This window comes from Dermacentor variabilis, chromosome 1 (genome assembly GCF_050947875.1).
Source record: "Dermacentor variabilis isolate Ectoservices chromosome 1, ASM5094787v1, whole genome shotgun sequence".
NCBI lineage: Eukaryota > Metazoa > Arthropoda > Arachnida > Ixodida > Ixodidae > Dermacentor > Dermacentor variabilis.
In genome coordinates this window covers 97,043,016-97,060,270 of record NC_134568.1, presented here as the reverse complement: position 1 = coordinate 97,060,270, position 17,255 = coordinate 97,043,016, and the positions used below count along the sequence as shown (strand labels likewise).

The following is a 17,255-nucleotide window of genomic DNA, read 5'->3' as shown; positions in this document are numbered from 1 at the left end:
TCTACTTATACAAAAGCGCAGCACAGCAACCACGCGCTGCACTTCGATCCCGAGTTCATCCGCGTGAAGCGATGAAAGCGAGAAGAGAAAAGCCCGGCAGTGTAAATGAGGGAAAGGACGACGGTTACAACAGAGCCCTAAATACCCCGCCACACGTGCTGAGCGCAGGCCCGGTGCCAAGTGTTCAGCCCGAGACACCGGCAACCACGATGTGTTCGCGAGGCGCACATGCGTACACACCCGCGAGAACGGCGGGCAGAGCGATGGAGGGAAAGCGAGAGCGGGGCTCGGACGTAATCAAAGTGAGCCAACCGCGAGGCATCCGCGACGCCACCGCCAGTTCCATAAGTCAGCGATGGAATGCAACGCGACATCGAGGGGCCGCCCGATGTAGCATGTACGTGCTGCGCTGAGCCACTTCCTCGGGGTGCGTAGAAATGTAAGCGAGAAATGCCGGCACTGCAGGCGAAGGCAAAAGCAAACGATGGTCGCGACGCACCCGATAATACAGAGATACACGAAACTGGCGGACCGAGAACGCTGTACAGGAAGGCGAGATGGAGAGAGAAAGAAAGCGCACACTAAATACAGTACAGACACTCCCGCGCGTTTCGCGACAAGGCAGTACACCAATGACGGTGGGGGGCGGCAATTGCGTAACGCTAAACGGATGTCGGAGCTCTTGCCTCGCTTGCGGCAGCCGCCGGCGGCCGAAAGTGCACCTCTTGATACACGTATGGCCGTTTTGCTCAAGTGCGCGCGCACTTGGTTCTGCGCGAATCTTCCTCGCTTGCACCACGCCGGCCGCTCGCTCCTCTCTCAAGTTTTTTTTTCCTCCTTTCCATCGACTGTTTGTCGTTTTCACCTTACTTTCTTTTCTCTTCATATTAGAAGTACTACTGAGATAACGAGCCACAAGAAGCGAGGGAAGTTTTTCGTGGTCCTCTTTATTTTGGTTTCTCTCTGGGACTGTTTCTCGCGGGTGACTCGACCTATACATACCTTTTCTTCGTTTCGTTAATTCCTGCTCGCACTATTACGTTGTGTTCGCCGTCTGTTGCTGGCAATCCCGACCACAGCTTCGGCCGTGCACCTCTCCGCGGCTATAGTTTTGTCTCTGTAATTCGTCCACCTTTCGCCGCGCGTTTTTTCCCTTCGTGCGCGCCCTTCGGCGTGGCCGTGAGCGCAGATAGCGCCGGCAACAACGTTTCCCTCGACGCCCGCAGCAGCGTCGGTGCTGATTAGCGTCCTCGCGAACAGTTGTGGACAGCGCATCGGACGCTGGTATCCGTTGGGAAGCCCCGTCTCTTCCAATTCTTTGCGCTTGCTTCTAAGCTGTTTACGGCCAGGGCGGCCGCCTTCCTTCTCCAATCTGCCACTGGGTGCGGGTCATGTCCTTTCGTGCACGGCGCTTGTCCCCATTTACTCTTCGTGCGGCCTATCGATAGCCTGGGACTCTAGAACGAGGGGCCAGCTGCCTGTTTCAGGGGCTAAGTTGGCATACTCTCTAATGTGGCGATAAAACGAGAGGTTTGTACAGTGCGCGTGAAAAGGAGTCTAAAATGTAGTTCTTCGAGTGGTTCACTACTATAATGGGAGGCGTCACGTGGAACCGTGGTGCTGGTGTACGTTGCTCCACGAACCGCGCCCTCCTGAGACGTCTCTTAAATCCCACCAGACCGCTAAACAATGCTCTTTTCGATTGCGGAGTCGCGTTCCGTGTAGCGTGATGTGCATATGTATAGTTGACCATGTCGGGACCCATTTATACGAGCGAGCTGCACCCGTGTATATTGATGGCTACGAGCGAGCTGAAATTTTAATAGTTCATGGAATAGAGTGAATGTATTTTTTTCAGTGAGCAGCAGATGATTCGTCCTCAGTTTACGTAGCGGCTTCGCAAATAAACTAAAAAGCAAAGTCGAAAATAAAGCCAAAATCGACAAGCGAAGGGCGTGCTAATTATTAAGTGATTACTCAAAACTCAAGATGCAGTTGACCTCAGCCTAAGATTTTTTATTTCCCTATGTAACCTCGCCCGCAAACGTGCATCGATTTATGGAAACTAGACGTCTCCCAGCACTGCGCACGCGTCACGTAATTGCGGGCGGCAACCGTGCATGTTTCACTTTCTCGTCTTCTTAGCATCGCATCTGCCACTTCATCGAGGCAAGTTCTTATGACGTATATGAATATGGAGAAAAGAGTGAGTAGCCTCGGCGTCCCCATAAGCATGCCAACGCCTCATTCTGTAAGCATTGGGGGTTAAAAAAAAGAAGACAAATAAAGGCAAATCCGCCCTCGTGTTATCAGTTCTGCGGCAACGGCGTCCCGCAACTAAGAGTCTGCACCTCAATCTCTCCTGACCTCATTCAGTCAAGTCTCGTCGCAAATAAACTATGTTAGTCAATAGCTCGAAGTAAGCTCGTCTGGTCAGGTGATCTTAACAAAGACGATGCCGACAGTAACTCGAGAGATTAGAGTGAGAGACGTTCAAAGTGTAACGACAGGCTGTTCTTCCCGCTGTGGGTCCGAGCATCGCCTATATCAAATATTCGAGTAGCGATCGAGCATGCGCACAGCCGGTGCATGGAATTGGCCAGTGCGGCTGTGGCGCAGGCAGCGCCAACGGGGACGAACCGAGCCGGCGTTATTCGAGCCCACTCTCCCTTCTTTCGCCTTCCTTAATGCAGGGAGCGCGGCCGGGAGCTTTCGGTGCTCGCATTCCTGCTTCTTCTTCCTCCTCGCTAATACCTCTGGCAGCTGACCTACATTAGTAGTGCCCAATGCACATTTAAGAGGGGACTCGGCAACTAATTGCAGCTGCCGGCCGCGAGAGCATGTTCTGTCCCCGGGAGAGTACTTACGCCGTACATCGACACCTTCAGCAACGGTGCATTTGCGCCTTTCTCGCAGTTGTCGTCGGCCCTCCATCCGGCGATGTGCCCCTCATGTAGTTTGTTCGCGCTACTCTATTATTCACCGTTTCCGCACCTTTCCTTGCTGTTGGGCCAGCGCTGATCGCTAGCGAGCCACACTGTATCCCATGCTTTCTTTCTTTACGCAAACGCTCTTCTTCTTTTGACAAATCGGTTGATTGATTTGGTGTGAAGTATGTAGTCAAGTATATCTTACTCGATCTTCGCCCATCTGTTACTTGGGCTCGCTGTGGGTGTATAATCTACCTATAGTCAGTAAGCCCACGGTCTCAGAGCAGCATAATCACATTGCTTCATGGAATGCATGACGCAATTTAGAGCGCTGCCAGCTACTGGGCTTCAGAAAGCCGGTGTCATTTAGCGTATCTCGTGTGATACAGGGGAAGCAGTGATCTGTTACTTTCAACGCAGTGTCTCCGCGAAAGAACATCTGCTCCTCGTTGCCGGAAAGATAACGTCATGTCCCCTGTCTGCTCACACGTCGTAGAAGCCAATGATTATCCAGTCTTTGTCGACTGAAACAACATACACGGTAAGATTAAAGCAGATTAGAGACACCGACGTTAACGAGGGTCAGCCAATTCGTGTACCCTTCCGTTTCATTTCCCCTTCTGTCTGCCCTTCGTCACTGGCTTGGGCGCCGTCGAGCAGCCGTTGTCGCCGGATCGACCGCTCGGAGCAAGCGCTTTATAAGAAAATCTGAACCGGAAATAAGTTTGATCATCATACAGAAGGTACGGCCCCAGAACCACATTCTCCATCGGTCACTTTCGCGGCACTCTCTTTTACGTCACGTAGCGTTCAGCGTAACACATCGCCGGAACGATAAGCATCCTACCGAGGGCGATGGTTGGGGAAAGCAAGATGTGCATGGGATAATAAGGTAATTGTAAATTAACAAAATTCTGTTAATTTCACCTCGCAGCTTTATGGTGTATTCAAGAGTGTATTGTTTCAAAACTATAGAAAATATATGAAATTTGACACAAATTACTAAAACTAAACATAGTGCAGAAATTTCAAGGTTGTAGTTGCACAAGTTAGTAAATTATCAAATTTGTGCCACTCGAGGTTCTTTTGGATTTATGCCAGAGGATTAATAGTTTTGCGGTTTGTAAACTACTGGCGGCGTATGGAGATGAAACATGGTAGATATAGAGAAAGATGAGACAGAGAGAGAGAGAGAGAGAGAATGAGAAAGGCAGGGAGGTTAACCGGAAGGCAAACATTCAGTTTGCTTGCTACCTTGCACATGGAGAAGGGGTAAGGGGAGAATGAAAGATGAAAAGGAAAAGAAAACGCAGAGACAGAAAAAAAATCATACACGTGCACAAACACACACAAGAGCGCAGGAGGGTCAAAGTCGTTTAACTAGGTCACTTGAACGGAAGAACTTTAGCAGCGCCTTCGTCGCCTTCTGTTATCGCCTGCTCAAGAAGCGGTGGGGAAAATGATAGAGGACATGTTCGATTTTTTTCTCGCTGCCGCAATAGTTTCACGCAGTACTGTCGGCCATTCCGATGAGGCGAGAAAAAGTACCTTTAAAACATACAACAGGCCAATAGTGGGCAGAGACAATCATAATCTCGCTGCGAGACAGTCCAGATGGGATACGGAGTCCGAGAGACGGGTCCAGGCGATGCAGATTGGTATGCCGGAAACCTGGCAAGTTCTACATGGATCGTGTGACATCACGCGCGGGCATGAGAAGCTTTGTTGCTGCACCTGTTCCTGCCAGTCGGATCGGTTCCTGCATGCAATTTTCGTGCGCATTCCCAGCAGCTTCAACAGCCACAGAGGCCTGGTAGCCATTGGAAAGTGACATGATGTCCTTTCTCAGCTATATAGTTCATGATGCCTCTCTTATTTGCAGCATTAGTTTTCTTATTTCCAGCATGCGGTATGGATATACGTATAAGGTGCACATGCGTTTTGGGAGGAACGAGCTGCAAAGTTTTCCCAGTTGTAGGTATATTGCGGACGCCCTACGAAATTCCTAAACTGCCTTGGCTCATTTGAAGCGCCCCTTCGAACACCGATTCAAATTGTATACCTCTTGTTGTAAGCGAACGGCTCAACAATCTTACTTTAAAAACTTTAGAACGAACATATACGTGAAACGCTCTGCACTTGCAATGAACAGCTCAAAGTATCCACGTGACTTGGGAAGCAGCAATTTGCAAGCGGTCGCGCGTTTGACGACGTTAACGCCAGCGCAAGAGTTGTAGTTGGGCCCGGCGCGAGGAGGCGCTGAGGAGGGCACACGAGGAAAAAAAATTCTCACAGGAACCGTAGTAGGCTCTTTGCTTCAAAGAACTGTGCTTCGCTGGAATTTTGGTTGTTATTCTGCAAGGCCACACGTAATTTAGCCGGCGGCTTTTGTTTTTCATTTCTTTTTCATAGAAAAAAAAAGCCCCCGAAATATATCTTTTTTTTTTTTCGAAGCACACGTTCTAGAGAGTGCGACCAGTTCTTCCCAGGCAAGTATGGTTACTTCAGCGTCATTGCGGTCAGATAGAAAATGTATAAATAAAGATAGTGCACGCAGCAGAATATGTAAGAAGTTAACTCTGGCCGTGGTGCTGATGAAATCAAGCCACAGGGGACCATTGGTGGCCCTTAGGAAAGCGCCTTGTCCAGCTGAACGGCGGTCATTTTCGTCATGCACAGAGATCAAACACCATGGAACCCTAAAGTTTCATTTAAAAAAAGAAGAAGAAGAAGAAAACGTCTATAGGCGCTGCTATCGATCGAGAGCTTTTACTCCTCGGAAGACAGCACTCTGCCAGCGCGCGGTCTTTTGGGAACAAAATTTCGCTAACGCCCAGGAGTTGGCGCACTCGAGCGCTGCTTGAGTTGGTGCGGACTGGAGTCATCGCTTCTCGAGTCTTCGGCGATCGACGCTGTCACCGTCGGTTCAAGAAGCGTGCAACGACGACAACAACAGAAGAAGAAAACAAACGCCTTGGTGGGATCGGGCGCAGCCACTGCTTCCTCTTTGCCACCGACCCCGCAAATGTGCCGTCTCGCGAGGGCCCGACGCGACCGGAATGCTCGTAAGCACAGGAAATGCCGCGCTCGGAGACTGGGACGTTTCTCGCGTGAAAACGTGCTGTTGCTCCCCGATGGAGAAGCATGCCCCGAGCGCACTCGAAACGTGCCATCGCTGGGCCAAAAAAAAAAAAGCGAATGAGATACAGTCGTACCGAACCGCACTAAACAAAACGGGGGCTACTTATGAAGTGCTCAAAGAGCTGCTATTGCATTAGCACAGAAGTGTAGACCCAAGCACGAATATTTTTTTTTAGCTGACGCTATTCATTGGCCACCCCAACCTAGAATAATTGCGGTGAAAGGGACCCTCACAGGGTCCATAGTAATTTTTGGTTATACGCTAGAAGTCGTTACGTGTTCTCTAAGGAGCGTTCTATCGCAAGAATTTCTCATATTATTTCATTAACAGTAGAGATATGAGTATTTGAAGTGCTGGCGAACCTATGCTTTCAGGAGGCGAGCGTCACTACCAACACAGACTCTCTCCCCACCTGTCCCCGTCTGGCCTCCGAAAGCGAAATTCCTTCACTGCATTTTCCCGTACTGCAGCAACAAAGGTGGCGTTGACTGGAGCCGGAGGTTCGCGTGACGAGTACGTCATAGCTCCCGTCCTCTCTCTCTTTTTTCTCTCTCTCCCGTTTTCGCTGACGGTTTCGCGCGCGAGCTGTTGCGTTCGTCTCGTTTCGCGCAGCATTACGATTTTGCGCGCTCAGCACGAGAACACCTGATTCACGGTACAAGTCATTACCCCAGTCACGAACACTGAGGCAGACGCTAGCGGATCAGAGAGCACGATGGCGCATTGGAGCCCGATAGAAAATGGCAGATACTCTCGTTTTCTGCGCGCGCGGCTGCACGACGTGGGAACCAGCAGACGAAACGGAAGTACGTCCCTCTCGCTACGGCACGGAGTAAAACAAAGGCTCGCAGGCATTCGGTTCGTAGGTTTTGTTATTTCTACAAACTTTAAGTCGCCTATTGAAGCAATGGATCAAACAAACAACTGATGTTACCGTGAATAATTTTCGAAGTCACGCGTCATTATGGGTGACGTCACAGCAAGGCGAACCACGTAGGCGCACTGGCGCGATTAACGCCGACTCTCTGGCAGGGAGCTCGGCGGCCGCGAGAAGAAGGGCGCACGGAGTTTGATATGCAATTTCCGCTCTTTTCGCGGCGCTAGCGGTGTAACAATTTGTAGACAAAATCGTTAGCACGCACTGTATGCGCTGCGTTTGTCAGATCAAAATGGTCACACCTGATTCGGGACCCTGTAATAAAGGGGAAGAACAGTGTATTTTATTATTATTATTATTATTATTATTATTATTATTATTATTATTATTATTATTACAGTCATGTATCGTTAACATGTACAGCGTCGGTATTGACAACACTTCCTATAAATGAAAGCGCGAGCTGGCAGCGAAACTAGGGTGCCTCGAGGTCAGCGCCGCCTCCCGCCATGAAAGCGTGGCGTCGATTTCACCCTGGGCGAAACTAAAGAGGCGAAACGCGCCCGCATGCCACCGCGGCGACAGTGCGCACCGCTGCCGGCATGGCCAGTGCCCTGGCGGCAGCCACGTGATGGCTTCGCTACTCAAGTGCATTCGGGGACGCGCACGGGCTTTCTGAAGCGCAAACTGGGCATTCCCCGTCTTTCAACTGGCATCGCGTGCACAGAAGTCAGTGTAGGTATAGAACAGCTCTTTTCTTCTGCTTGGTTATAGCTCCGTGAGCAAGCTGTAGCTGTCAGAATTGCTCTTCTGTTGTGTTGACTCTTTTTGACTGAAAGCCCCATTGCAGCGAGTTCCGTGAATGCAAAGTTGGACGCCACAACCCTCGTGGACAGCGAGACACTTCAAACTTTACCGCGTTTTTCTTCTTCCGTCGTGTCATTAGTTGTGCCATTTTGATGATAAGACTAGTAAAAATATCAGGCCCCTCGGTTTGCTTGCCTTTGGTTCATATATATATATATATATATATATATATATATATGCGAAGGTTGTGGGTTCGGTTCCCACCTGCGGCAAGTTGTTTTTTCATCCACTTTAATTTCCATTAATTTATCGTTATCCTTAATTCATTTATTAAGCACAAGTTTCTCCCCTATGTTGTCCTTGGTGTCAGTGTTGGCTTCTTATGATATGACTATATATATATATATATATATATATATATATATATATATATATATATATATATATATATATATATATATATATATATATAGTAGGCGTACGGCACATATGTGTTCACCAGTTTACTGTCCGGATTAGCCATTCCGACAGTCTGCCCATCCGGACAGACTGCACTGGCGGATGGGATCAGGGCTGAAAAGACGAGGAGAAAAGAAGAAAAAATGTGAAGCGGATCTGCCCGCACAAACACAGCTAATACATCTGGCGGCGACTGTAGTTTTTCAATCACTCCCTATGCTTTTAAGGAACACATTAGCGCGTTTTGAGAAACTCGGGCTGACGACTGCTGGAAACAAGGATTCTCTTTTTCCGTACTGGTTGCCAAGCTTGTCGAGTGTATAACACAGGGCGTTTTTCCTTCTGCGCTGGAACGAGGACAGCCGCACAGGAGGTGCGCAATCACATCTTTGCACCCACAAACTTCACATTCCGGACACTTGGACATTCCTGTGAGAAACGACTAGCCATTAGTATATGCTACTCCAATCCGTAGGCGACAAATGAGAGTTACATCTCGTCATGGTAAGCTGCGCGGTAAGCAGCTTTGGAAGGGAATCCAGCGAATAAATGCGCTGGTTTGCAAAGTCTGCCTAATTACATCAGGCCCGGCCAATATAAGCTCACGTGCAAGCATTCGGAGCTTTCCCCCTGCATCGGCTCTTGACATCGGTGTATCAATGCAATTGGCCCTGTCATGAGCAGGTAGAGCTGCTGCATCTGCTTGATCGCTTCTATAACGACAGCACAATGATTTGGCAACCATTGAAAGCCGATGTCATGTACTCTCAACTGTCCGATGGTAAATTTCTCTTGTGGCCGCTACAAGTTGTTCGTGGGTCGTGGGGTCCGATGCTCTATGCAGACAGCACACTCTGGAGGGCTATTTTAGAATCACAGATGGACCATTCCTAGGGCTCTTCCTAATTGATGGATTGAAAGCAGAGACCCAAGATGCCAGTATTGAGAAGGCACCGCATGTATTATCATGTCGTGGCTTGTGGTGCGGACTTCCTTTACACAGTACCGACCAACAGTGCGAACACACACACACACACACACACACACACACACACACACACACACACACACACACACACACACACACACACACACACACACACACACACACACACACACACACACACACACACACACACACACACACACACACACACACACACACACACACACACAAACACACACACAAACACACACACAAACACACACACAAACGCGCGCGCGCGCGCGCGATAGAACGAACTCGAAACCAACTGACGACCGATCGCAAAACTGCAAAGTGCATATGTAATTATTTGCAGGACTGCAAGCACGCTTGCATCGCTTCCTGCGAGCTTCCCTAGTTTTTGTCTTGTGGCAAATAAAAGAGAGACAGACTGCGCAGCGCTTGTCGAGAATGTGCGGTCGTACGGCAACATCCACCAAGCACGTTCGCAACGGGAACTACCGTAGACGAAGGAAAGACCACGTTCGTAAGCACAAACATCCCTGCTTCTCAGCGTTGTACACAGCTGCCCCACTCCGCTATCGCCACACCAGCCCTCTCGCCCCCGCTGCACCCCGTGTACCAGCTTCCAACCTTTCATTTGGCTTGTGGGTGTAGGATGTTTCATCTGGCTCTGATTAGCGTTCTCCCACTCGCGCTTTCCCGATTCCTTTCCCCCGTTCAGGCCATCCCCCTTCACCTCTACGCATCCGAGCTGCTCGATTTTCGGTTTCCGTTTTTCCCGCGCCGTTAATGATTACCCAATCTATTAAAGCGGGAAGCTATCCGGAAGTGTTGCCATCAGCGATATCTTCATTATGCATTTATTTCATTTTTCTGCCTCTTCCTTTCCGTCCTATTAAACGCGTGTTTTCATCCTTTCCGGCATCGGTGAAGGGCTGGACACGTTATCGCGTAGCACTTTTGATAACCACCGGCGGTGGAAACCGAAACAAGTGTACGGAGAAGAACTAGCCTTCGGCCACGTAACTCAATTCGAGCGTTGCGGAAACAACGCAAACATAAACGAAAGAAAAAGTGAAACCGGCGTTGTGGGAGGAGCACGCTCAAAAGCCAATATTCGTAGTTGCGTTATCGCGATGAGTGATGTCGGAAGCGCGATCCTATCGGTTCATTGCAAGCGCGCGAACTTTTTGACATCACGCGCAATGGTAGTAAAGCGGGCTCGTCGCTTGGCGGTCTATACTATAAATTTAGCTTTTCCCTCAAAAAGCCCAATCACCTGAATGAAAAAAAAGGAAACAAGATATGAAGAAAGAAAGCGACAATTACAACGCCGGCGTTTTCGATCGTTGCACCTCAGATCACAAAAGCTTAATTTACTTTACACTAGCTTCCTTGCTTACTATCTTTTTCTTTCGGCCCACAAACGAAATCAAGGTACACCGACCAAGAAAAAAAAAATTTGGATAGTGAGCTAGCGCCGAAGAAGAGGCTCGTGTGTAATTAATCCGCACTTGACCGACTCATCAGGTTCCCCACAGGCTGCATCGTTATTACCGCTCCGTTCATTTTCACGACTCTGTGACAGCATGCAGTGCGCTTGCCCTTTCGTGTTCACTTAACAAAATCAGGGAAGCACCAAATCTCTCTGATGAAACGTTTCCAGTGAACGGCCTTGGAATGGGGGAAAAAGTTTCAGTTGTTCCAAACTTGTTCCCCAAAATTTAATTAACGCTGAGCTGCGGCAAACTCCCAAGTACAAGCAGAGCCGTTCGGCGGGAGAAGCTGGCAGCCGATTTTCGACCGAACAAGCAACAGCCAAACAGAAGGCAGGCGCTGTTAGCTAGGTGCAGCTACCATAGGTCGGAAGAATGAAGGTGCACTCGCGAATACTCACTCGGCAATATTTTTGGATGGCTACCTACTCCCTCATTGGCATATGCACTCATACGTTCACCGGCACTCGCCCACAAGCCTATATTCACGTTGATAGTCGCATCCATTCACACTCACCGTCACTGAGGTTCATTCGCACTCACCTTAGCGGCACTCACCTTAGCGGCACTCAATCCCGTTCCAATTTTCGGGAATTAAAAAAAAAAAATTATATCGCCTGTGGCACATAGCGTCATTCTTGTCCTTGAGCCGGATTATTCGAAGAGGCAGACATTAATAGCACGAGAAATCGAAACACATATTCAACTAATTTTTAAAAATCCACAACTTAACTTCATGATTTAAATTACGGCCCACATTGCAATTTGCGAATTGTAGCCTGTGGGCTTGCGAGACGTATGTACCTTAAATTGAATCTCCAGATGCAAGGCTTGACAGATGCCTTTCGCTCCGGCTAACCATGTAGTATATCGAGTTAAAATGCCTTCAACGAGCGTGCCTGAACAGAACCAAGGCACCCTGTAAGAAAAATAAGGGCGTCTGCTGCTCGAACATTACTTGCTCGCACACATACGTGTATTTCCGTGTAGCGCCTTAAAAAAACGACTAATATGCACGGCAAGTTGCAAGGACCTACTTACATGTTCACTTGACGAACCTTATGCCGTTGATGGGTGTTGAAAATTGATTCAGTACATCGAGAGTCTGGTACAAGTAAATGACGCTGATATACTTATTGCATACGAAAAAGAAACTTGTTGCAGATACAGAGAGTTGTACGTTTTCGACTTCGTATCCTTCACTATAGCAGCTTGGCAGAATACGTAAGCATTTCAAGACCTAGAGCGCGCACAAGTGGGTGCCGTCGGATCCCTTATGGGCCACCAGCTAATCACGTCAGGAGGTGAATGTAGCTCAACACTTCTCCATTCGAGGCTGGCAGACGGGAAAGCTAGCCAATTACATTTGTTTTACTTTCGGCTCCCCTCCACCAAGAAATATTTCTCGCGATGATGCCGGGAAATTGTACAAAGCTATACACATGCGCAAGTTATCCCAAATTTTAGCTTCATGTAGCCTATCGTGCGCATTTTTTTTTTTTTGGCGCTAATTCCATCATATCACCTCTTCTGTAGCTTAGCTGCCCGCAAAGCAGCCAAGCAGCACCTGCGGACACATCTGTTTGGCTCCAATGAACACCACAATTGCTCTCTGATTGGCTGAAATGAAAAAAAAAGAAAGAAAATATCGGTAGAATAACCCGAAACGTTTAGAAAACGTGTTCCTGGTCTTCGCAGTGCTAAGAATCCTCGCGAAGGTGACTAATTACGACAGCCAAGCGGCGCCGGTCGTTGGCGAGCTATGTCTGTGAGTGGCTGCGCGAAAAAAAAAAAAAAAAGAAAAGTCATGTCGGCGCTAAGGCTCGCGTGCACACGGAGGAATGACCGGCTGCATCTCTTTGGGCGATTCACCGGGACTGCCATAAGAGGCCCTGGGTTGATGCGGCACAATCGCTCCCTGGCTTCTTGGAGTGCGGATGCATTCCGCGTCGTCGGGTCGGCTCGGGCAAGACTCGCCGGTTGCGCAACGCATGCGCTCCAGTGAGCATTGGCACGCCAGAGGGGTCCGCACACGCGCCTATATTGGAGCGAGAGAGAGAGAGAGAGAGTGGAGGGGCCGCCTTTCTCCCGCGCAGGCTACGCGAGGCCGCTTTCGATTGAAGGGAAAACGAGCGCGGAGGTGCCGATGGGTGTGCGTGTGTGTGTGTGTGCGCGCGCGGCGGCGGCGGCGGCGGCGGCGGCATGTACGAACGAGGAAAAGGGCCGGACTCGCAAGTGCGGCCAGGTGCGCGTGTGTGAGCTGCAGAGGAAGGAAAACGCGAGCCGCCGCCCTTCTCTGCGTTGAGTGGTGCCGTGAGCGTAGTCGGAAAAGAAGATGCACGCCGACGCGGCTTCGCAGCACGTGAATCGTCCGTGAAGTGCGTACGATCGGAATGCACGCGAACGCGCGATGGGTTATCGCAGGATATACCGAAGTGCGAACCTCTTGGGGTCGGGTCAGAGAAGAAGTGGATCGTGTTCCGTTAAGTACAACATGAGTTGTAAGTGTTGCCGTTAGCGCCAGTTTAACATGCGGCGCCCTGCGCACCAGTCCGGTGAAGCAGCCTGGCCAACCATGATGTGACGTGCGCAGCGAAGCTTTCATAATCATTCTTACTATTTATTATTGATCGCACTTGTTATTTGAGTTCAGCGCCGGTGGTTCGATATTTCACAGCTTCAGTTACGTTAGCATGACGAGTGAAAGCCAAAGGAACAAGAGAAAGAGAGAGAGAGATGAAGAGGAAAGGCAGGGAGGTTAACCAGATATCAGTCTCCGGTTTGCTACCCTTCACTGGGGATGGGAGATAGGGGTTAGAAAGATGACAGAGAGTAAAGCGCAAAAAGAAACAAAAACAAAAAAACACGCACACATGGAGACACACACTCACAAAAGGCGTTCCAGTTAAAGACGTTCACAAAGGCCGGTAGATCGCAAAAAGCGCAATAGCGCTTGCACGGCCTTCTTCTGTGACGTTAGGTTCTTTCGATGGTGTAGAATTATTTTTTCCGATAGTGGTTGGTCGTCCAGCTGGTCATATTCGTGGCGAAGGCATTCCCTCTGTGGACTGTACTGCGGGCAGGCGCACAAAATATGGCCAACCAATTCTTCACGGCCGCAGCGGTCACAGGTTGCGGTGTCGGTCATCCGTATGCGGAACGCATAGGCTTTGGTAAAGGCAACGCCCAACCACAATCGATACAAAAGTGTGGCGTCTCCACGTCGAAGCTGTGATGGCGCTCGAAGACTTAATGTGGGATCAAGGGACTACTGTCGAGAATTTCTTAAATGTGGCTCATTCCATTGTGACGTGGTACACTGCCGAGCAAGCAGGCGTGCTGCGTCAGTTCTAGAAAGTGGAATTCGTACGTGGTGATCCTCAGTATGGGCTGAACGGGTAGCTTTATCGGCCCGTTCATTGCCGATAATTCCGCAGTGACTTGGAAGCCATTGGAAAGTTATTTTATGGCCTGCATCACTTATATGGTGTAATGTCCCTGTAATGTGAAATATTAAAAATTCATGCTGATGGCTGTAACAGACAGATGCATTGAGGCGAGTGCTGTGACTAAGTCACGCGGACTCGTGTCAAAGAGGATAAGTACTTGTCAGTGGCCAATGAAGTACAAACTCATGCAAGGTTGAAGATCTTCCTCTATAAGAAACTAGAGGTTAATTCATGGCGCTTAGCCATTAATTTTCCTTGAGGCAACCTCCTTCCAATCCTCTAAGACGCATAAAAGCTTTCGCGAGCCTCTGAAAAATAAGGAAAAGCGTGGTATATGGCTTTTGTATTACCAGTATCGACAAATGTGCTTCCTGCTACAGCGTAAACCCCTTGTTCAGGTCTCGATCGATGGAGTTCTTCTACCGCGAAGCTGTTTATGGCTAGGGTTCCATGAACTTTTTGTTCTGCGTGTGCACAAACCGTCGGACGATTCCGAAGATAGTGCAATACCGGGTCGACCCGCAGCGGGGGTGAAGTGCGCTTCAAGCACTCCGCCAACTTGCAAAAATAAGTTTAATATCGTTGGTCTAAATACAACCCGTATCACATATTAAGCTGATAAGAACAGATACTACACTCTCACCCGCGTCGGCCATGTCTACGTTCGCACTGCCCTCTCTTTGTTGGCGTTCCACGCCGCTTGCGTATCTCCTTTCCTTCCACTCTCCCGCGATGGCTGTCCCGCCGAAACGTCACGCGCGTCTAGTTTCCTCCGGCATCTCGGGGCGGCGGTCCCGTCGTCCACGCGAATGTATATGAAAGTCACGGTAAACGAGTTCGTATTCTTTAGAGCGCAGCTCTTTGGCGTCCGTTCCTGGGTTTCGCGTCGTCGTCGGCGTCGTCGTCGGCCTCGTAACCAGCTCCGCCCCCCTTTCATCCCCCCAGCGCTAGCAGCGACCGACTGATACCGCTGGATGCCGCTGACGCCGCTAGAGAGTCAAGATAACGTGACTGCATAGAACACCGTCGCCGCCATGCAGAAAGAGGAGGAAAGGGTCCCCCCCCCCTGTTCTTGTGTGGCGGATAGGGTGCTCTTCAGTTGCCGACGCGCCGGTTATTTCACGTAGGCCCCGGCACGTCGACGAATACGTGACCACCTTCCCACGGCTAGACCTGGTTCTTAGCGCTGCGGAAGCGAGGGTATCATATTGTTTGTGTCGGCATCGGCGGCGTTGTCCCTGAAACCAACTCCGCAGCTGGGGTTGACTCACTATCGGCGTCAGCGGCATCAGTCAGTCGCTGCTATCTCTTCCCTCCTCCCTTTATCGTGTTGTCCGCTTGCTGCGCGCGCTTCTGCCCCCATCGTTTGCCGCTGGGTGTACACGCCGCCCCCCTCCCCCCTCTTCCTGCGAGTCTCCGGTTGTCAAAGCGCCGGCTCGAACTTAATTCCTTTCTTCGCTCCTCCTCCAATGCAACCCCTGTGCGGTGGCAATCAGAGAGCCAGATCGGTGGCGGCGGATCTGTATATGTGCACCGCCCGAGCCGAAATTGCCGCTGCCGTTCGCCCTGTGCGGTGGCAATCAGAGAGCCAGATCGGTGGCGGCGGATCTGTATATGTGCACCGCCCGAGCCGAAATTGCCGCTGCCGTTCGCCACTGCGAAATTATCTGCCAGTTCTTTCTGAGCCATGAGCGAGACGACCGATGGAAGTCCTCCGTCTGCTGCCGCTGCTGCTGCTGCTAAACGAGCTGCCAGAGCAGAGGCCCAGCGCCGTCGCCGTCAGAATCCAGAGGTGCGTGCCGCCGAAGCAGAAGCTTACCGTCGCCGCCGTCGAGATGATCCAGGAGTACGGGAAATATAAAAAAAAATTCTGTGATAGCGCATACATGTGTTGCTCGATTTCTTTGCCTCAATCTATCGAAAAGGTGAAACAGCTTATTTGCTGCGCTCAAATTTCGCATTAGGAAGTAACGTAATCGTCGGTAATTTTTTTTTTCAAAATTCTACGCTATCTCCGTATCGTGTGCTAAACACCTTTGCTGGTCATCCACCTTCACAAGGTGGAATAACTCATGCTTTTTTTTTCCTTTTTTCTGACGAATGCGCACCAATTACGTTAGTGGAGAAGCTGCAGGTTAGATTTTTCTCTTTTTTTCTTTTAATTCGGAGATTTTAGGAGTCAAAAATACGATATGATTATGGGGCACGCGGTAGTGGCAGACTCCTGGTTAATTTTGACCATCTGGGATTCTTTAACACGTACCCAATGCACGCTACACGGGCGTTTTCGCATTTTGGCCCCATGGGAATGCGGCTGCCGTGGCCGGGATTTAATCCCGCGACCTTGTGCTTAGCAGCGCAACGCCAAAGCCACTAAGCAACCATGAGTAATGACGAGAAAACATTCGGCAAGCGAATGGAAATAGGATAGCACGGAATTGGAGGTGAGCAGTCCGATGTCATGTAATTTGCTATGAAACAGGGACCGAATTGCCAAAGCTTCCCGTCCGTAAGTGCTCCTTCCCATTGGACAGCCGCCTCCGCTAATAATATATCGAGCATCAGGATTGGCTGGAATATTCTTTTACGACGAATTCGAGCGTCAGGGCGGCATTGTATAGTCACTGTGGCCTAGGATGCCTCGATATACGCGGCCTTCGAGAAGGGCGCGCGCACCGAGGCCCCCTACGGTGGCATGATCCTCTCTGGCGGCAAAGTGCGACGTCTTTCTCTGATCTTTGATCAATGATTCTGCAAAGCCCCACGCACCTGCTAGGAGCATTATTGTTGTTGTTGTTCCCGTTGTTTAGTGTGTGTTATTTATATTTCGCAATTTTATGTTGCTACCATGTGAAGGCGGAAACGTGTTTATTTGCAGGTCTTCGAGGTCTATGAAGAGCTGCGACAGCAGAGTATCGCATGTCTCATGTCAGGCAGTCGTAACTGACTACCTGTGCAATAAAAAAAAAATTACCGACGATTACAATACTCCCTAATGCGAAATTTGAGCTCAGCTCTACAAGTGTTTTCATTTCGCGATATAGTGAGGCATCGCACCGATCACCGCACTGGCTGGTAGAGCCGCGACGCGCGGCGCTATATATGAGCCGGCCATACAGTTGGCGCTTCCCGGAAACTGCAGCTTA

The 17,255-nt window shown here is 49.8% G+C and overlaps 1 protein-coding gene and 1 pseudogene across 2 annotated transcripts in view; both read right to left on the bottom strand.

Moving 5' to 3' along the window:
• Positions 1 to 17,255, bottom strand: part of LOC142581362 (lysosomal alpha-mannosidase-like) — a 636,884-nt gene that overhangs the window by 394,469 nt on the left and 225,160 nt on the right. The gene's annotated exons all lie outside the window — the stretch shown is intronic.
• Positions 14,586 to 14,765, bottom strand: LOC142567829 (U2 spliceosomal RNA; annotated as a pseudogene).